At 45.6% G+C, this 24,471-nt stretch overlaps 1 protein-coding gene across 1 annotated transcript in view; it reads right to left on the bottom strand.

The window, feature by feature from the left end:
• Positions 1-21,889, bottom strand: part of LOC142290787 (uncharacterized) — a 30,588-nt gene extending 8,699 nt beyond the window's left edge. The window contains exon 1 of the mRNA XM_075334787.1: positions 21,831-21,889. The gene's annotated coding sequence lies outside the window, so the exon portion shown is untranslated. The remainder of the gene's footprint in view (positions 1-21,830) is intronic.
• Between the last annotated feature and the right edge of the window lie 2,582 nt (positions 21,890-24,471).

Here is a 24,471-nt window from a genome sequence, read left to right as displayed (position 1 = left end):
ATACATCTCATCTGTCTGTACTCGCTACATATATACATCTCACCTGTCTGTACTCACTACATCTATACATCTCACCTGTCTGTACTCACTACATCTATACATCTCATCTGTCTGTACTCGCTACATATATACATCTCACCTGTCTGTACTCACTACATCTATACATCTCACCTGTCTGTACTCGCTACATATATACATCTCACCTGTCTGTACTCACTACATCTATACATCTCACCTGTCTGTACTCGCTACATCTATACATCTCATCTGTCTGTACTCACTTCATCTATACATCTCACCTGTGTGTACTCACTACATCTATACATCTCACCTGTGTGTACTCACTACATCTATACATCTCACCTGTGTGTACTCACTACATCTATACATCTCACCTGTCTGTACTCACTACATCTATACATCTCACCTGTCTGTACTCACTACATCTATACATCTCACCTGTGTACTCACTACATCTATACATCTCACCTGTGTGTACTCACTACATCTATACATCTCACCTGTCTGTACTCACTACATCTGTACATCTCACCTGTCTGTACTCACTACATCTATACATCTCACCTGTCTGTACTCGCTACATATATACATCTCACCTGTCTGTACTCGCTACATCTATACATCTCACCTGTCTGTACTCCCTACATCTATACATCTCACCTGTGTGTACTCACTACATCTAAACATCTCACCTGTGTGTACTCCCTACATCTATACATCTCACCTGTCTGTACTCACTACATCTATACATCTCACCTGTGTGTACTCACTACATCTATACATCTCACCTGTCTGTACTCGCTACATCTATACATCTCACCTGTCTGTACTCGCTACATCTATACATATCACCTGTGTGTACTCGCTACATCTATACATCTCACCTGTGTGTACTCACTACATCTATACATCTCACCTGTGTGTACTCACTACATCTATACATCTCACCTGTGTGTACTCACTACATCTATACATCTCACCTGTGTGTACTCACTACATCTATACATCTCACCTGTGTGTACTCACTACATCTATACATCTCACCTGTGTGTACTCACTACATCTATACATCTCACCTGTCTGTACTCACTACATCTATACATCTCACCTGTGTGTACTCACTACATCTATACATCTCACCTGTCTGTACTCACTACATCTATACATCTCACCTGTGTGTACTCACTACATCTATACATCTCACCTGTGTGTACTCACTACATCTATACATCTCACCTGTGTGTACTCACTACATCTATACATCTCACCTGTGTGTACTCACTACATCTATACATCTCACCTGTCTGTACTCACTACATCTATACATCTCACCTGTCTGTACTCACTACATCTATACATCTCACCTGTGTGTACTCACTATATCTATACATCTCACCTGTGTGTACTCACTACATCTATACATCTCACCTGTCTGTACTCACTACATCTATACATCTCACCTGTGTGTACTCACTACATCTATACATCTCACCTGTGTGTACTCACTACATCTATACATCTCACCTGTGTGTACTCGCTACATCTATACATCTCACCTGTGTGTACTCACTACATCTATACATCTCACCTGTCTGTACTCGCTACATCTATACATCTCACCTGTCTGTACTCGCTACATCTATACATCTCACCTGTGTGTACTCACTAAATCTATATATCTCACCTGTGTGTACTCACTATATCTATATATCTCACCTGTGTGTACTCACTACATCTATACATCTCACTTGTCTGTACTCTCTACATCTATACATCTCACCTGTGTGTACTCACTACATCTATACATCTCACCTGTGTGTACTCACTACATCTATACATCTCAACTGTGTGTACTCACTACATCTATACATCTCACCTGTGTGTACTCACTACATCTATACATCTCACCTGTCTGTACTCGCTACATCTATACATCTCACCTGTCTGTACTCGCTACATCTATACATCTCACCTGTCTGTACTCGCTACATCTATACATCTCACCTGTGTGTACACACTACATCTATATATCTCACCTGTGTGTACTCACTATATCTATATATTTCACCTGTGTGTACTCACTATATCTATACATCTCGCCTGTGTGTACTCACTACATCTATACATCTCACCTGTCTGTACTCACTATATCTATACATCTCACCTGTGTGTACTCACTACATCTATACATGTCACCTGTGTGTACTCACTACATCTATACATCTCACCTGTGTACTCACTACATCTATACATCTCACCTGTGTGTACTCGCTACATCTATACATCTCACCTGTGTGTACTCCCTACATCTATACATCTCACCTGTGTGTACTCCCTACATCTATACATCTCACCTGTGTGTACACACTACATCTATACATCTCACCTGTCTATACTCACTACATCTTTACATCTCACCTGTGTGTACTTACTACATCTATACATCTCACCTGTGTACTCACTACATCTATACATCTCACCTGCGTGTACTCACTACATCTATACATCTCACCTGCGTGTACTCACTACATCTATACATCTCACCTGTGTGTACTCACTACATCTATACATCTCACCTGTGTGTACTCACTACCTCTCACCTGGGTGTACTCACTACATCTGTACATCTCACCTGTCTGTACTCCCTACATCTATACATCTCACCTGTGTGTACTCACTACATCTATACATCTCACCTGTCTGTACTCACTACATCTATACATCTCACCTGTGTGTACTCACTACATCTATATATCTCACCTGTGTGTACTCACTACATCTATACATCTAACCTGTGTGTACTCACTACATCTATACATCTCACCTGTGTGTACTCACTACATCTATACATCTCACCTGTCTGTACTCACTACATCTATACATCTCACCTTTCTGTACTCACTACATCTATACATCTCACCTGTGTGTACTCACTACAGCTATACATCTCACCTGTGTGTACTCAGTACATCTATACATCTCACCTGTGTGTACTCACTACATCTATACATCTCACCTGGGTGTACTCACTACATCTATACATCTCACCTGGGTGTACTCACTACATCTATACATCTCATCTGTCTATACTCACTACATCTATACATCTCACCTGTGTGTACTCACTACATCTATACATCTCACCTGTGTGTACTCACTACATCTATACATCTCACCTGTGTGTACTCACTACATCTATACATCTCACCTGTGTGTACTCACTACATCTATACATCTCACCTGTGTGTACACACTACATCTATACATCTCACCTGGATGTACTCACTACATCTATACATCTCACCTGTGTGTACTCACTACATCTATATATCTCACCTGTGTGTACTCACTACAGCTATACATCTCACCTGTGTGTACTCAGTACATCTATACATCTCACCTGTGTGTACTCACTACATCTATACATCTCACCTGTGTGTACTCACTACATCTATACATCTCACCTGGGTGTACTCACTACATCTATACATCTCACTTGTCTGTACTCACTACATCTATACATCTCACCTGTGTACTCAGTACATCTATACATCTCACCTGTGTGTACTCACTACATCTATACATCTCACCTGTGTGTACTCACTACATCTATACATCTCACCTGTCTGTACTCACTACATCTATACATCTCACCTGTCTATACTCACTACATCTATACATCTCACCTGTGTACTCAGTACATCTATACATCTCACCTGTGTGTACTCACTACATCTATACATCTCACCTGTGTGTACTCACTACATCTATACATTTCACCTGTGTGTACTTGTCACGCTCCCCGGGTCCTCGGCTCCCCTTCCCGGGTCTCCTGTCCCGCTCCCCGGCTCACCTGCCACGCTCCCCGCGTCCCAGCCTCTTGTGCCCGTCCTTCCTAGGCTCCCTGGCCGCCGATCCCGGCGCCCGACGGCCTCCCAGGCCCTGGCCGGCTCCCCTGCGTCCTCCTCTCAGCCTCCTTCCCTGGCTTCTGGCACCCGGGCCGCGCGCATGCGCATTAGGGCGCGCGCGCGCGCGGTCACTGACCCTTTCTTAAAGGGCCAGCGCCCATTAACAGGAAATGAGGTTAGACAGGTACGGGGTATAAAGGGGGTTCTTGTCCAAGGGGGCGGGGCCTGATCTTCGTGTTTTCTGAGCTAGGAGTCAGGTCTCCTTGTGTTTTCCTGCCATACTTACGTATCTCTCTTCTAGAGCTGATCCCGCCACGCCATCCAGTCCTGCTGAATCCCGAGCCCCGCACGCTGTCCGTCTGCCATCTGACAGTCCGTACCATCTCGGATCCCTGCGGTGACCCGTCATCTTGCTCCAAAGGTTCCGGACCCCGCCTGACATCATCTTGGCTTCCGAACCTGAGCTACGTCACCCGGACTGCCATCTGTGACTCCGTGGTCCCAGGGACTCCTCCGCTACCTTCACTTGCACGGACTGTTCTGCTGCCCATCAGTGCTTCAGCTACCGGACTCCCTACCACCATCTTAGAGTTCGGCCCAGTGGATCCACCTCCTGGGTCTGCCCGACCGCCCGGCCCTGACAGTAAGATCAGGCCATGGATCCCGCTGCAGCACTATTGGCCCTGCAAGAGGAACTCCAACGCCAGCGTGAAGTCCAGACCCGCATGCTGCAATTTATGACCTCCGTGGACACCCGCCTGTACACGTTACAAGCATCAATGACGCCTGCGGCAACCAGGTCCCCCACTAGGCAATCCACGGCTCCCGCACCAGTGGCAGCCGCGTCGGATGCCTCCCGACTCCGTTTGGCGTCACCACCTCGTTATGCTGGAGATCCCAAGACCTGCAGGGGCTTCATAAACCAATGTTCCCTTCATTTCACGCAGCTGCCACATCTGTTTGCCTCCGACCAAGCCAAGGTCGCCTTCATCATGTCTCACCTGGAGGGCGAGGCACTGGCGTGGATGAACCCCTTGTGGGAGAAGGAGGACCCCATGACCAAGGATCTTCAAGAGTTCCTGCAGGCCTTTCGCAGTACCTTTGACGAGCCGGGACGCGCCTCTGCGTCTGCTTCATCACTTCTCCGCCTACGTCAAGGAACACTGACGGTGGGCCAATACGCCATCCGTTTCCGCACTTTGGCTTCTGAACTCGGGTGGAATAATGAGGCCCTGACAGCCGCCTTCTGGGAAGGACTTTCGAGTCGCATCAAAGATGAGTTGGCGGGTCGTGACGTGCCCTCCACCCTAGATGCCCTGATTGCCCTAGCCACTCGAGTGGACATTCGTTTTCAGGAGCGCTCCAAGGAGCTGGTTCGTGAGCGACGTGCGGTACGGCACTCCTCCCCGCCACAGAAATCCTCTGTGCCACAGTCATCAGCAGCTGGGATTCCTGTCCACGAACCCATGCAGGTTGACCGAGTAAGACAGTCTGACCAACGTCGAGCAGAGCGGCTCGCCAAGGGCCTCTGCTTTTACTGCGGAGAGGGCACACATCTCCTACGCTCCTGTCCGGAAAGGCCGGGAAACTCCAAAGCCTAGGGTTGGTAGGAGAGGCCACCCTAGGTGCTGGGACTCTCTCAGACCCAGTTATGTGGACGGTACAAGTATCAACAGGAGAGACGCGCTTCACGGCTGAGGCATACCTCGACTCCGGAGCAGCAGGCAATTTTATCCAGCAGGCCACGGTGGACAAATACCAGCTGCCTGTTACTCTACTCGAGAAGCCCCTACTGATTGCCTCGGTGGATGGGAGACCCCTCTCTGATACCATCTCCTGGATCACCAAGCCGGTGGAACTGCGTATCGGTGCTCTGCACACCGAGAACATCTCTCTCTACGTCCTTCCACACATGTCCCATCAAATCCTGCTGGGACTTCCTTGGTTGCGAACACACGAACCATCAGTCAGCTGGGGTACTGGCGAAATCACCCGTTGGGGCTCTGCCTGTCATGAAAGATGTATAAAGTCTATACAACCAGTCCGACGACCTCCGGTTCCTGAGTACCTACCGGGTCTGCCCTCGGCCTATTGGTCCTTCGCGGACGTTTTTGACAAGAAGGAGTCCGAGGTACTTCCGCCACACCGTCCCTACGATTGCGCCATCGACCTGCTCCCAGGAACAACACCACCTCGAGGACGGATATATCCGTTGTCTCCAGCCGAAACCAGGGCCATGTCCACCTACATCACGGAAAGCCTGGCAAAGGGATTCATCCGGAGATCCTCCTCTCCTGCGGGAGCAGGCTTCTTCTTCGTTAAGAAGAAAGAGGGTGACCTACGCCCATGCATTGACTACCGGGGCTTGAATCAGATTACCATAAAAAACAAGTACCCTCTACCGCTCATCCCCGAATTATTCGATCGGCTCAGAGGAGCCCGTGTGTTCACCAAACTGGATCTTCGGGGTGCCTACAACCTAGTTCGTATCCGCTCTGGAGACGAATGGAAGACCGCGTTTAATACTCGCGATGGGCACTATGAATACTGCGTGATGCCCTTCGGTCTGTGTAACGCTCCTGCCGTATTCCAAGAACTGGTGAACGACATTTTCCGGGACCTCCTCTACGTATGTGTAGTAGTGTATCTGGATGACATCCTTGTCTTCTCTCCGGACCTCCAGACCCACAGAGAGAACGTAAAGCTGGTTCTACAAAGACTGAGAGAGAATCATCTCTACGCCAAATATGAAAAGTGCGTCTTTGAGCAGTCTTCTCTTCCTTTCCTGGGATACATCATCTCGGGTACTGGGCTGCAGATGGATCCAAAGAAGGTCTCCTCCATCCTCCACTGGCCTCCCCCGTCTGGACTGAAGGCAATCCAACGGTTCCTGGGATTTGCCAACTACTACCGCCAGTTTATCCCTCACTTCTCCGCCCTGACTGCCCCTCTCTCCGCTCTGACCAAAAAGGAGGCTAATCCAAAGGACTGGTCACCTGCGGCCGACGCCGCGTTTTGCTCCCTGAAGCGAGCATTCGCCTCCTCTCCTGTACTCCACCGACCGGAGTTAAACCGCCAGTTCACCTTAGAGGTGGATGCCTCCTCCTCAGGAGCCGGAGCAGTGCTCATGCAAAAATCCTCCTCCGGGAAGATGGTGACTTGCGGTTTCTTCTCTAAAAGCTTCTCAGCACCTGAACGTAATTACACCATCGGTGACCGAGAACTATTGGCGGTCAAACTGGCTCTGGAGGAGTGGCGCTACCTCCTGGAAGGAGCAGTGTACCCTGTGATTATCTACACGGACCACAAGAACCTGGAATACCTGCGGTCCGCTCAGCGACTGAACCCACGGCAAGCCAGGTGGTCCTTATTCTTTGCCAGGTTTGACTTCCAGCTTCACTTCCGACCCGCAGACAAGAATATACGCGCTGATGCCTTGTCTAGGTCTCTCATGCCTCTGGAGCAGGAGGAAGAGACTACCCAAACTATCATCTCTCCTAGCAAGATTGTTCCGGTGGCCCCTGTCACTCTGGCCCAGATACCACCCGGGAAGACCTATGTCTCTGAGACCGACAGGCAAAAAGTGTTACACTGGGGTCATGCCTCGAAAACAGCCGGCCATGCAGGCCAGAAGAGAACATGGGGTGCGATTGTACGCCATTACTGGTGGCCATCCCTTCGCACGGACGTTGCCGCCTTTGTCTCTGCCTGCCCCTCTTGTGCCAGGAACAAGACGCCCAAACACCTGCCCTATGGCCGTCTTCTGCCTCTGCCGATACCCTCAGTTCCATGGCAACACATAGCGATGGACTTTATTACGGACTTGCCAGTATCATCCGGACACACAGTCATATGGGTCGTGGTGGATCGGTTCTCCAAAATGGCTCACTTCGTCCCTATGCCCGGACTGCCCTCTGCTCAGGAACTCGCGGAAGCCTATATACAACATATCTTCCGCTTGCATGGCTTTCCTTCCCACATCGTGTCCGACAGAGGAACTCAGTTCACCTCCCGCTTCTGGAGGGCTCTCTGCAAACATCTGGGAGTGACTCTGGACTTTTCTTCCGCTTACCATCCTCAGTCTAATGGCCAAGTGGAAAGGGTCAATCAAATCTTGACCTCCTTCTTACGTCACTATGTCAACGCCCATCACGACGACTGGTCCACGCTTCTGCCTTGGGCTGAATTCTCCCATAACCACCACGTCAGTGAGTCGTCCTCCAAATCTCCCTTCCATGTCGTTTACGGACTGCAGCCTTCCGTCCCGTTGCCTATATCCCCTTCTTCGGATGTCCCTGCTGCTGATACTGTAGCCCGTGACTTCGCTACTATTTGGGACTCTGTCAAGGCGTCCCTTGGGCGCGCTTCCCAGCGGATGAAGAAACACGCTGACAAAAGGCGTCTAGACCCTCCGTGTTTCTCTCCTGGTGACCTGGTCTGGCTTGCTTCCCAGTACATCCGACTGAAGATACCTTCCTACAAGCTGGGTCCTCGCTACATCGGGCCGTTTAAGATCCTCAGCAAGATCAATGAGGTCTCCTACAAACTGAGGCTTCCGACCACAATGAAAATACCCAACTCCTTCCACGTCTCTCTACTCAAGCCGGTGTTCCTTGGTCCCTTCTCCGCTGCTGCCAGTCCGGCTCCTCCTCCTATTGCTGAGGACGACATCTATGCGGTAAGGGATATCGTGGCCATGAAGACTGTTCGTGGCCGGCAGTTCTTCCTGGTGGACTGGGAGGGGTATGGTCCTGAGGATAGATCCTGGGAACCCAGGGAGAACGTGGGCTCTCCTCTGATCCGTGCCTTCATGTCCCGGTTGCGGGGAGGGGGGCGTGGGGAGGGGGGTACTGTCACGCTCCCCGGGTCCTCGGCTCCCCTTCCCGGGTCTCCTGTCCCGCTCCCCGGCTCACCTGCCACGCTCCCCGCGTCCCAGCCTCTTGTGCCCGTCCTTCCTAGGCTCCCTGGCCGCCGATCCCGGCGCCCGACGGCCTCCCAGGCCCTGGCTGGCTCCCCTGCGTCCTCCTCTCAGCCTCCTTCCCTGGCTTCTGGCACCCGGGCCGCGCGCATGCGCATTAGGGCGCGCGGTCACTGACCCTTTCTTAAAGGGCCAGCGCCCATTAACAGGAAATGAGGTTAGACAGGTACGGGGTATAAAGGGGGGTTCTTGTCCAAGGGGGCGGGGCCTGATCTTCGTGTTTTCTGAGCTAGGAGTCAGGTCTCCTTGTGTTTTCCTGCCATACTTACGTATCTCTCTTCTAGAGCTGATCCCGCCACGCCATCCAGTCCTGCTGAATCCCGAGCCCCGCACGCTGTCCGTCTGCCATCTGACAGTCCGTACCATCTCGGATCCCTGCGGTGACCCGTCATCTTGCTCCAAAGGTTCCGGACCCCGCCTGACATCATCTTGGCTTCCGAACCTGAGCTACGTCACCCGGACTGCCATCTGTGACTCCGTGGTCCCAGGGACTCCTCCGCTACCTTCACTTGCACGGACTGTTCTGCTGCCCATCAGTGCTTCAGCTACCGGACTCCCTACCACCATCTTAGAGTTCGGCCCAGTGGATCCACCTCCTGGGTCTGCCCGACCGCCCGGCCCTGACAGTACTCACTACATCTATACATCTCACCTGTCTGTACTCCCTACATCTATACATCTCACCTGTCTGTACTCACTACATCTATACATCTCACCTGTGTGTACTCACTACATCTATACATCTCACCTGTGTGTACTCGCTACATCTATACATCTCACCTGTCTGTACTCGCTACATCTATACATCTCACCTGTCTGTACTCGCTACATCTATACATATCACCTGTGTGTACTCACTACATCTATACATCTCACCTGTGTGTACTCACTACATCTATACATCTCACCTGTGTGTACTCACTACATCTATACATCTCACCTGTCTGTACTCACTACATCTATACATCTCACCTGTGTGTACTCACTACATCTATACATCTCACCTGTCTGTACTCACTACATCTATACATCTCACCTGTGTGTACTCACTACATCTATACATCTCACCTGTCTGTACTCGCTACATCTATACATTTCACCTGTGTGTACTCACTAAATCTATATATCTCACCTGTGTGTACTCACTACATCTATATATCTCACCTGTGTGTACTCACTACATCTATATATCTCACCTGTGTGTACTCCCTACATCTATACATCTCACCTGTGTGTACTCACTAAATCTATATATCTCACCTGTGTGTACTCACTATATCTATATATCTCACCTGTGTGTACTCACTACATCTATACATCTCACTTGTCTGTACTCTCTACATCTATACATCTCACCTGTGTGTACTCACTACATCTATACATCTCACCTGTGTGTACTCACTACATCTATACATCTCACCTGTGTGTACTCACTACATCTATACATCTCACCTGTGTGTACTCACTACATCTATACATCTCAACTGTGTGTACTCACTACATCTATACATCTCACCTGTGTGTACTCACTACATCTATACATCTCACCTGTCTGTACTCGCTACATCTATACATCTCACCTGTCTGTACTCGCTACATCTATACATCTCACCTGTCTGTACTCGCTACATCTATACATCTCACCTGTGTGTACACACTACATCTATATATCTCACCTGTGTGTACTCACTATATCTATATATTTCACCTGTGTGTACTCACTATATCTATACATCTCGCCTGTGTGTACTCACTACATCTATACATCTCACCTGTCTGTACTCACTACATCTATACATCTCACCTGTGTGTACTCACTACATCTATACATGTCACCTGTGTGTACTCACTACATCTATACATCTCACCTGTGTACTCACTACATCTATACATCTCACCTGTGTGTACTCGCTACATCTATACATCTCACCTGTGTGTACTCCCTACATCTATACATCTCACCTGTGTGTACTCCCTACATCTATACATCTCACCTGTGTGTACACACTACATCTATACATCTCACCTGTCTATACTCACTACATCTTTACATCTCACCTGTGTGTACTTACTACATCTATACATCTCACCTGTGTGTACTCACTACATCTATACATCTCACCTGCGTGTACTCACTACATCTATACATCTCACCTGCGTGTACTCACTACATCTATACATCTCACCTGTGTGTACTCACTACATCTATACATCTCACCTGTGTGTACTCACTACATCTGTACATCTCACCTGGGTGTACTCCCTACATCTATACATCTCACCTGTGTGTACTCACTACATCTATACATCTCACCTGTCTGTACTCACTACATCTATACATCTCACCTGTGTGTACTCACTACATCTATATATCTCACCTGTGTGTACTCACTACATCTATACATCTAACCTGTGTGTACTCACTACATCTATACATCTCACCTGTGTGTACTCACTACATCTATACATCTCACCTGTCTGTACTCACTACATCTATACATCTCACCTTTCTGTACTCACTACATCTATACATCTCACCTGTGTGTACTCACTACAGCTATACATCTCACCTGTGTGTACTCAGTACATCTATACATCTCACCTGTGTGTACTCACTACATCTATACATCTCACCTGGGTGTACTCACTACATCTATACATCTCACCTGGGTGTACTCACTACATCTATACATCTCACCTGTCTATACTCACTACATCTATACATCTCACCTGTGTGTACTCACTACATCTATACATCTCACCTGTGTGTTCTCACTACATCTATACATCTCACCTGTGTGTACTCACTACATCTATACATCTCACCTGTGTGTTCTCACTACAGCTATACATCTCACCTGTGTGTACTCACTACATCTATACATCTCACCTGGGTGTACTCACTACATCTATACATCTCACCTGTCTATACTCACTACATCTATACATCTCACCTGTGTGTACTCACTACATCTATACATCTCACCTGTGTGTACACACTACATCTATACATCTCACCTGTGTGTACTCACTACATCTATACATCTCACCTGTGTGTACTCACTACATCTATACATCTCACCTGGGTGTACTCACTACATCTATACATCTCACTTGTCTGTACTCACTACATCTATACATCTCACCTGTGTACTCAGTACATCTATACATCTCACCTGTGTGTACTCACTACATCTATACATCTCACCTGTGTGTACTCACTACATCTATACATTTCACCTGTGTGTACTCACTACATCTATACATCTCACCTGTGTGTACTCACTACATCTATACATCTCACCTGTCTGTACTCACTACATCTATACATCTCACCTGGGTGTACTCACTACATCTATACTTCTCACCTGTGTGTACTCACTACATCTTACCTGTGTGTACTCGCTACATCTATACATCTCACCTGTGTGTACTCACTACATCTATACATCTCACCTGTGTGTACTCACTACATCTATACATCTCACCTGTCTGTACTCACTACATCTATACATCTCACCTGTGTGTACTCACTACATCTTACCTGTGTGTACTCGCTACATCTATACATCTCACCTGTGTGTACTCACTACATCTATACATCTCACCTGCGTGTACTTACTACATCTATACATCTTACCTGTCTGTACTCACTACATCTATACATCTCACCTGTCTATACTCACTACATCTATACATCTCACCTGTGTGTACTCGCTACATCTATACATCTCACCTGTGTGTACTCGCTACATCTATACATCTCACCTGTGTGTACACACTACATCTATACATCTCACCTGTGTACTTACTACATCTATACATCTCACCTGTCTGTACTCACTACATCTATACATCTCACCTGTGTGTACTCACTACATCTATACATCTCACCTGTGTACTCACTACATCTATACATCTCACCTGTGTGTACTCACTACATCTATACATCTCACCTGTGTGTACTCACTATATCTATACATCTCACCTGTCTATACTCACTACATCTATACATCTCACCTGTCTGTACTCACTACATCTATACATCTCACCTGTGTGTACTCACTACATCTATACATCTCACCTGTGTGTACTCACTACATCTATACATCTCACCTGTGTACTCACTACATCTATACATCTCACCTGTGTGTACTCACTACATCTATACATCTCACCTGTGTGTACTCACTATATCTATACATCTCACCTGTCTATACTCACTACATCTATACATCTCACCTGTGTGTACTTACTACATCTATACATCTCACCTGTGTGTACTCACTACATCTATACATCTCACCTGTGTGTACTCAGTACATCTATACATCTCACCTGTGTGTACTCACTACATCTATACATCTCACCTGTGTGTACTCACTATATCTATACATCTCACCTGTGTGTACTCACTACATCTATACATCTCACCTGTCTATACTCACTACATCTATACATCTCACCTGTCTGTACTCACTACATCTATACATCTCACCTGTGTGTACTCACTACATCTATACATCTCACCTGTGTGTACTCACTACATCTATACATCTCACCTGGGTGTACTCACTACATCTATACATCTCACCTGTGTGTACTCACTACATCTATACATCTCACTGTCTGTACTCGCTACATCTATACATCTCACCTGTGTGTACTCACTACATATATACATCTCACCTGTGTGTACTCACTACATCTATACATCTCACCTGTCTGTACTCACTACATATATACATCTCACCTGTGTGTACTCACTACATCTATACATCTCACCTGGGTGTACTCAGTACATCTATACATCTCACCTGTGTGTACTCACTACATCTATACATCTCACCTGTGTGTACTCAGTACATCTATACATCTCACCTGTGTGTACTCACTACATCTATATATCTCACCTGCGTGTACTCACTACATCTATACATCTCACCTGCGTGTACTTACTACATCTATACATCTTACCTGTCTGTACTCCCTACATCTATACATCTCACCTGTGTGTACTCACTACATCTATACATCTCGCCTGTGTGTACTCACTACATCTATACATCTCACCTGTCTGTACTCCCTACATCTATACATCTCACCTGTGTGTACTCGCTACATCTATACATCTCACCTGTGTGTACTCACTACATCTATACATCTCACCTGTCTGTACTCACTACATCTATACATCTCACCTGTGTGTACTCACTACATCTAAACATCTCACCTGTGTGTACTCGCTACATCTATACATCTCACCTGTGTGTACTCGCTACATCTATAAATCTCACCTGTGTGTACTCACTACATCTATACATCTCACCTGTGTGTACTCACTACATCTATACATCTTACCTGTCTGTACTCACTACATCTATACATCTTACCTGTGTGTACTCGCTACATCTATAGATCTCACCTGTTAGTACTCACTACATCTATACATCTCACCTGTGTGTACTCACTACATCTATACATCTCACCTGTCTGTACTCACTACATCTATACATCTCACCTGTGTGTACTCGCTACATCTATAGATCTCACCTGTTAGTACTCACTACATCTATACATCTCACCTGTGTGTACTCACTACATCTATACATCTCACCTGCGTGTACTCGCTACATCTATACATCTCACCTGTGTGTACTCCCTACATCTATACATCTCACCTGTGTGTACTCGCTACATCTATACATCTCACCTGTGTGTACTCCTTATATCTATACATCTCACCTGTGTGTACTCACTACATCTATACATCTCACCTGGGTGTACTCACTACATCTATACATCTCACCTGTGTGTACTTACTACATCTATACATCTCACCTGTGTGTACTCACTACATCTATACATCTCACCTGTCTATACTCACTACATCTTTACATCTCACCTGTCTGTACTCACTACATCTATACATCTCACCTGTGTGTACTTACTACATCTATACATCTCACCTGTGTGTACTCACTACATCTATACATCTCACCTGTCTATACTCACTACATCTTTACATCTCACCTGTCTGTACTCACTACATCTATACATCTCACCTGTGTGTACTTACTACATCTATACATCTCACCTGTCTGTACTCACTACATCTATACATCTCACCTGTGTGTACTCACTACATCTACACATCTCACCTGTGTGTACTCACTACATCTATACATCTCACCTGTGTGTACTCGCTACATCTATAGATCTCACCTGTTAGTACTCACTACATATATACATCTCACCTGTGTGTACTTACTACATCTATACATCTTACCTGTCTGTACTCACTACATCTATACATCTCACCTGTCTGTACTCACTACATCTATACATCTCACCTGTCTGTACTCACTACATCTATACATCTCACCTGTCTGTACTCACTACATCTATACATCTCACCTGTGTGTACTCACTACATCTATACATCTCACCTGTGTGTACTCACTATATCTATACATCTCACCTGTCTATACTCACTACATCTATACATCTCACCTGTGTGTACTCACTACATCTATACATCTCACCTGTGTGTACTCACTATATCTATACATCTCACCTGTGTGTACTCACTACATCTATACATCTCACCTGTGTGTACTCACTATATCTATACATCTCACCTGTCTATACTCACTACATCTATACATCTCACCTGTGTGTACTCACTACATCTATACATCTCACCTGTGTGTACTCGCTACATCTATACATCTTACCTGTGTGTACTCCCTACATCTATACATCTCACCTGTGTGTACTCACTATATCTATACATCTCACCTGTCTATACTCACTACATCTATACATCTCACCTGTGTGTACTCACTACATCTATACATCTCACCTGTGTGTACTCACTACATCTATACATCTCACCTGTGTGTACTCAGTACATCTATACATCTCACCTGTGTGTACTCACTACATCTATACATCTCACCTGTCTGTACTCACTACATCTATACATCTCACCTGTGTGTACTCACTACATCTATACATCTCACCTGTGTGTACTCGCTACATCTATACATCTCACCTGTGTGTACTCACTACATCTATACATCTCACCTGTGTGTACTCACTACATCTATACATCTCACCTGTCTGTACTCACTACATCTATACATCTCACCTGTGTGTACTCGCTACATCTATACATCTCACCTGTGTACTCACTACATCTATACATCTCACCTGTGTGTACTCACTACATCTATACATCTCACCTGTGTGTACTCACTATATCTATACATCTCACCTGTCTATACTCACTACATCTATACATCTCACCTGTGTGTACTCACTACATCTATACATCTCACCTGTGTGTACTCGCTACATCTATACATCTTACCTGTGTGTACTCCCTACATCTATACATCTCACCTGTCTGTACTCACTACATCTATACATCTCACCTGTGTGTACTCGCTACATCTATACATCTCACCTGTGTGTACTCACTACATCTATACATCTCACCTGTGTGTACTCACTACATCTATACATCTCACCTGTCTGTACTCACTACATCTATACATCTCACCTGTGTGTACTCACTACATCTTACCTGTGTGTACTCGCTACATCTATACATCTCACCTGTGTGTACTCACTACATCTATACATCTCACCTGCGTGTACTTACTACATCTATACATCTTACCTGTCTGTACTCACTACATCTATACATCTCACCTGTCTATACTCACTACATCTATACATCTCACCTGTGTGTACTCGCTACATCTATACATCTCACCTGTGTGTACTCGCTACATCTATACATCTCACCTGTGTACTCACTACATCTATACATCTCACCTGTGTGTACTCACTACATCTATACATCTCACCTGTGTACTCACTACATCTATACATCTCACCTGTGTGTACTCACTACATCTATACATCTCACCTGTGTGTACTCACTATATCTATACATCTCACCTGTCTATACTCACTACATCTATACATCTCACCTGTCTGTACTCACTACATCTATACATCTCACCTGTGTGTACTTACTACATCTATACATCTCACCTGTGTGTACTCACTACATCTATACATCTCACCTGTGTGTACTCACTATATCTATACATCTCACCTGTCTATACTCACTACATCTATACATCTCACCTGTCTGTACTCACTACATCTATACATCTCACCTGTGTGTACTCACTACATCTATACATCTCACCTGTGTGTACTCACTACATCTATACATCTCACCTGGGTGTACTCACTACATCTATACATCTCACCTGTGTGTACTCACTACATCTATACATCTCACTGTCTGTACTCGCTACATCTATACATCTCACCTGTGTGTACTCACTACATATATACATCTCACCTGTGTGTACTCACTACATCTATACATCTCACCTGTCTGTACTCACTACATATATACATCTCACCTGTGTGTACTCACTACATCTATACATCTCACCTGGGTGTACTCAGTACATCTATACATCTCACCTGTGTGTACTCACTACATCTATACATCTCACCTGTGTGTACTCAGTACATCTATACATCTCACCTGTGTGTACTCACTACATCTATATATCTCACCTGTGTGTATTCACTACATCTATACATCTCACCTGTGTGTACTCACTACATCTATACATCTCACCTGTGTGTACTCACTACATCTATACATCTCACCTGTCTGTACTCCCTACATCTATACATCTCACCTGTGTGTACTCACTACATCTATACATCTCACCTGTCTGTACTCACTACATCTATACATCTCACCTGTGTGTACTCACTACATCTAAACATCTCACCTGTGTGTACTCGCTACATCTATACATCTCACCTGTGTGTACTCGCTACATCTATAAATCTCACCTGTGTGTACTCACTACATCTATACATCTCACCTGTGTGTACTCACTACATCTATACATCTCACCTGTCTGTACTCACTACATCTATACATCTCACCTGTGTGTACTCGCTACATCTATAGATCTCACCTGTTAGTACTCACTACATATATACATATCACCTGTCTATACTCACTACATCTATACATCTCACCTGTGTGTACTCACTACATCTATACATCTCACCTGCGTGTACTTACTACATCTATACATCTTACCTGTCTGTACTCACTACATCTATACATCTCACCTGTGTGTACTCACTACATCTATACATCTCACCTGTGTACTCACTACATCTATACATCTCACCTGTGTGTACTCGCTACATCTATACATCTCACCTGTGTGTACTCCCTACATCTATACATCTCACCTGTGTGTACTCGCTACATCTATACATCTCACCTGTGTGTACTCCTTACATCTATACATCTCACCTGTGTGTACTCACTACATCTATACATCTCACCTGTCTATACTCACTACATCTTTACATCTCACCTGTCTGTACTCACTACATCTATACATCTCACCTGTGTGTACTTACTACATCTATACATCTCACCTGTGTGTACTCACTACATCTATACATCTCACCTGTCTATACTCACTACATCTTTACATCTCACCTGTCTGTACTCACTACATCTATACATCTCACCTGTGTGTACTTACTACATCTATACATCTCACCTGTGTGTACTTACTACATCTATACATCTCACCTGTCTGTACTCACTACATCTATACATCTCACCTGTGTGTACTCGCTACATCTATAGATCTCACCTGTTAGTACTCACTACATCTATACATCTCACCTGTGTGTACTTACTACATCTATACATCTCACCTGTCTGTACTCACTACATCTATACATCTCACCTGTGTGTACTTACTACATCTATACATCTCACCTGTGTGTACTCACTACATCTATACATCTCACCTGTGTGTACTCACTACATCTATACATCTCACCTGTGTGTACTCGCTACATCTATAAATCTCACCTGTGTGTACTCACTACATCTATACATCTCACCTGTGTGTACTCACTACATCTATACATCTCACCTGTCTGTACTCACTACATCTATACATCTCACCTGTGTGTACTCGCTACATCTATAGATCTCACCTGTTAGTACTCACTACATATATACATCTCACCTGTCTATACTCACTACATCTATACATCTCACCTGTGTGTACTCACTACATCTATACATCTCACCTGCGTGTACTTACTACATCTATACATCTTACCTGTCTGTACTCACTACATCTATACATCTTACCTGTCTGTACTCACTACATCTATACATCTCACCTGTGTGTACTCGCTACATCTATACATCTCACCTGTGTGTACTCGCTACATCTATACATCTCACCTGTGTACTCACTACATCTATACATCTCACCTGTGTGTACTCACTACATCTATACATCTCACCTGTGTGTGCTCACTACATCTATACATCTCACCTGTGTGTACTCGCTACATCTATACATCTCACCTGTGTGTACTCCCTACATCTATACATCTCACCTGTGTGTACTCGCTACATCTATACATCTCACCTGTGTGTACTCCTTACATCTATACATCTCACCTGTGTGTACTCACTACATCTATACATCTCACCTGTCTATACTCACTACATCTTTACATCTCACCTGTCTGTACTCACTACATCTATACATCTCACCTGTGTGTACTTACTACATCTATACATCTCACCTGTGTGTACTCACTACATCTATACATCTCACCTGTCTATACTCACTACATCTTTACATCTCACCTGTGTGTACTTACTACATCTATACATCTCACCTGTCTGTACTCACTACATCTACACATCTCACCTGTGTGTACTCACTACATCTATACATCTCACCTGTGTGTACTCACTACATCTATACATCTCACCTGTGTGTACTCGCTACATCTATAGATCTCACCTGTTAGTACTCACTACATATATACATCTCACCTGTGTGTACTTACTACATCTATACATCTTACCTGTCTGTACTCACTACATCTATACATCTCACCTGTCTGTACTCACTACATCTATACATCTCACCTGTCTGTACTCACTACATCTATACATCTCACCTGTCTGTACTCACTACATCTATACATCTCACCTGTGTGTACTCACTACATCTATACATCTCACCTGTGTGTACTCACTACATCTATACATCTCACCTGTGTGTACTCACTACATCTATACATCTCACCTGTGTGTACTCGCTACATCTATAGATCTCACCTGTTAGTACTCACTACATCTATACATCTCACCTGTGTGTACTCCCTACATCTATACATCTCACCTGTGTGTACTCACTACATCTATACATCTCACCTGTGTGTACTCACTACATCTATACATCTCACCTGTGTGTACTCACTACATCTATACATCTCACTGTCTGTACTCGCTACATCTATACATCTCACCTGTCTGTACTCACTACATCTATACATCTCACCTGTGTGTACACACTACATCTATACATCTCACCTGGATGTACTCACTACATCTATACATCTCACCTGTGTGTACTCACTACATCTATACATCTCACCTGTGTGTACTCACTACATCTATACATCTCACCTGTGTGTACTCACTACATCTATACATCTCACCTGTGTGTACTCACTACATCTATACATCTCACCTGTGTGTACACACTACATCTATACATCTCACCTGTGTGTACTCACTACATCTGTACATCTCACCTGTGTGTACTCACTACATCTATACATCTCACCTGTGTGTACTCACTACATCTATACATCTCACCTGTGTGTACTCCTTACATCTATACACCTCACCTGTGTGTACTCAATACATCTATACATCTCACTTGTCTGTACTCACTACATCTATACATCTCACCTGTGTGTACACACTACATCTATACATCTCACCTGTGTGTACTCCTTACATCTATACATCTCACCTGTGTGTACTCACTATATCTATACATCTCACCTGTGTGTACTCACTACATCTATACATCTCACCTGTGTACTCACTACATCTATACATCTCACCTGTGTGTACTCACTACATATATACATCTCACCTGTGTGTACTCACTACATCTATACATCTCACCTGTGTGTACTCACTACATCTATACATCTCACCTGTGTGTACTCACTACATCTGTACATCTCACCTGTGTGTACTCACTACATCTATACATCTCACCTGTGTGTACTCACTACATCTATACATCTCACCTGTGTGTACTCACTACATATATACATCTCACTTGTCTGTACTCACTACATCTATACATCTCACCTGTGTGTACACACTACATCTATACATCTCACCTGTGTGTACTCACTACATCTATACATCTCACCTGTGTGTACTCACTATATCTATACATCTCACCTGTGTGTACTCACTACATCTATACATCTCACCTGTGTGTACTCACTACATCTATACATCTCACCTGTGTGTACACACTACATCTATACATCTCACCTGTGTGTACTCACTACATCTATACATCTCACCTGTCTGTACTCACTACATCTATACATCTCACCTGTCTGTACTCACTACATCTATACATCTCACCTGTGTATACTCACTACATCTATACATCTCACCTGTGTGTACTCACTACATCTATACATCTCACCTGTGTGTACTCACTACATCTATACATCTCACCTGTCTGTACTCACTACATCTATACATCTCACCTGTGTGTACTCACTACATCTATACATCTCACCTGTGTGTACTCACTACATCTATATATCTCACCTGTGTGTACTCACTATATCTATACATTTCACCTGTGTGTACTCACTACATCCATACATCTCACCTGTGTGTACTCACTACATCTATACATCTCACCTGGGTGTACTCACTATATCTGTACATCTCACCTGGGTGTACTCACTATATCTTTATATCTCACCTGGGTGTACAGACCGGATCTTTATATGCTGGCTGTGCCGCTCTCCTGCTTTCTCCTGTATTCACCTTTCTTGTGAGTCGTTTGTCCTTCTTTGGCTGGTTTTATTTCTTATCTGCTGCTTATCTTGGGCCTCTGGTGGGAGATACCAGAGAAACAATAGAGCAGACTCTGATTGGTTGTAGATCACAGAAGGTGACACAAAGGACACACTGATACCAATGTCACCCCCCATTATCAGGAGATAGACCATTACTGACCATGCTCCAGCCATGGTTCTGTGGCTGAGCCCTAGATCCCTGGATTGTCATGAACAATGGAGGGGAATAAACAGTAAATGCTGATTGTAGTGTGAACACTAATTACTGCCTCATCCCATTATACTTCAGGCAGAAGGTGGGACCTGTCCCTATCTCTTGCTGGGGTAGCACCACATGTTTAGGAGTCATGACTGGCTGTTCCGCATCGCTGTGAACCTGCTTCTTCATTCTGGGTAACTGTCACGGGGTCCTTCTCCGAAATCACACAATTAACAGAGCGAGAGATCAGTGAGCAATCCAAAGAACCTTTATTCCATGCAATCCAGAAGGTCCATAAAATAATCCACCACACAGAGGGTAAAATAGTCCAGGAACACGGACACAGCCCAGTAATAAAGCAATAAATATCCAGGTCTCTCTGGGGAGCCTCAGCTTCTCCCACAGAGGATATATCTAAAGCCTGCTTTACACGTTGCAATTTCGCATACGATATCGTATGCGATTTGCAACGCCCCCATCATATGTGAGGCACGTTTAATTTGTTGAATGTGCCGCACAAACGATTAACCCCCGTCACACGCACTTACCTTCCATACGACCTCGATGTGGGCGGCAAACGTCCACTTCCTGGAGTGGGAGGGACGTTCGGTGTCACATCGACGTCACGCGGCAGCCGGCCAATAGAAGCAGAGGGGCCCACAAGCCGCAGGACGCAGGTAAGATCTGTTCATCGTTCCCGGGGTGTCACACACTGCGATGTGCGCTGCCCCGGGTACAATGAACAACCTGACATTCAATCCATGAGGAATGTACGACGTGCGATGAACGTTTTACCGTTCAATTACAATCGCACGTACCTGTCACATCCTGCAATGTACCTTACAATGCCGGATGTGCGTCACTTACGACGTGACCCCGCCGACACATCGTAAGATATATTGTAGCGTGTAAAGTGGGCTTAAGGCTACTTTCACACATCCTGTTGTAGCAGTGCGGCACAATCCGGCGCTCTGCTGAAAAAACGAAACCGTTTTTTTTTTTCCGCCGGTTTTGTTTTTTCCAGCATTGACTTGCATTGTGCCGCATGGGCTTGCGTTACGTCCGTTGTTTGCCGCATGCGGCAGATTTAGTCGATGCGGCAGCCGGATGGAACGTTCCCTGGCACGTTTTTTGTTTCGGCAAAAAAACTGCATTGCGCCGCATCTGGCCGCTGCGGCGCATTTTTCAATGCATGCCTATGGACGCCGGATGCGGCGCGATGCGGCAAAGAACTCATCCGGCCGCCGCATGCGGTTTCTTCCACTGCGCATGCTCAGTAGCGTGCCGCAACCGGAAAAAAATGGACAGGCCGCATGTAAAAACTTATGCAAAGGATGCGGTGTTTTCGCCGCATCCGTTGCATAGGTTTCACAGCCGGATTGAGCCGCACCGCTCAAACCGGATGTGTGAAAGTAGCCTTAGGGCGGCTTTGCACGTTGCAACATCGCACGTGCGATGTCGGTGGGGTCAAATAGAGAGTGACGCACATCCAGCATCACTTTCAACATCGTAGTGTGTAAATCCTAGATGATACGATTAACGAGCGCAAAAGTGTCGTTATCGTATGATCGGTGCAGGCTTCGACTTTTTCATAATTACGCTGCAGCGACAGGTACGATGTTGTACCTCGTTCCTGCGGCTGCACACATCGCTGTGTATGAAGCCGCAGGAGCGAGGAACATCTCCTTACCTGCCGCCGGCGGCTATACGGAAGGAAGAAGGTGGGCGGGATGTTTACATCCTGCTCATCTCCGCCCCTCCGCTTTGATTGGCCGCCTGCCGCGTGACGTCGCTGTGACGTTGTACGATCCGCCCCCTTAGGAAGGAGGCGGAACGCCGGCCAGAGCGACGTCGCAGGACAGGTGAGTGCATGTGAAGCTGCCATAGCGATAATGTTCGCTACGCCAGGAATCACAAGATATCGCTGCTGTGACGGGGGCGGGGACTATTGTGTGTGACATCGCAGCATCGGCTTGCGATGTCACAACCTGCAAAGCCCGCCTTACTCCTTCTCTCTTTTCTTTCTCAGGCAGACTGAATAATCCCCCAGGTAAACAGAGAGGTTGGGGGTGATTAACCTGCGAACAGGACAATATACACACAAGGCAAGCAAATGGTAACTGAGCTGAGCTAATTAATCTGCAGACAAGACAAGGAATACACTGAATGAATGGAGCAAGGCTCCTAAAATACGAGTCTACACAAAATGATACACAACATCACACCATCACAAGCTCTCCCTCCTTCTTAATAAGTGAGTGCGCCATGACGTCTTCACAGACCTCTGGCCACCTCACTAAAGTCCATGTTGCTGTCATGATCCAGGCCATTTTTTCCCTGCTGCT

This window comes from Anomaloglossus baeobatrachus, chromosome 2, assembly GCF_048569485.1.
Source record: "Anomaloglossus baeobatrachus isolate aAnoBae1 chromosome 2, aAnoBae1.hap1, whole genome shotgun sequence".
In the NCBI taxonomy this organism is placed as follows: Eukaryota; Metazoa; Chordata; class Amphibia; order Anura; family Aromobatidae; genus Anomaloglossus; species Anomaloglossus baeobatrachus.
This window is presented reverse-complemented; position numbering and strand designations above follow the sequence as displayed.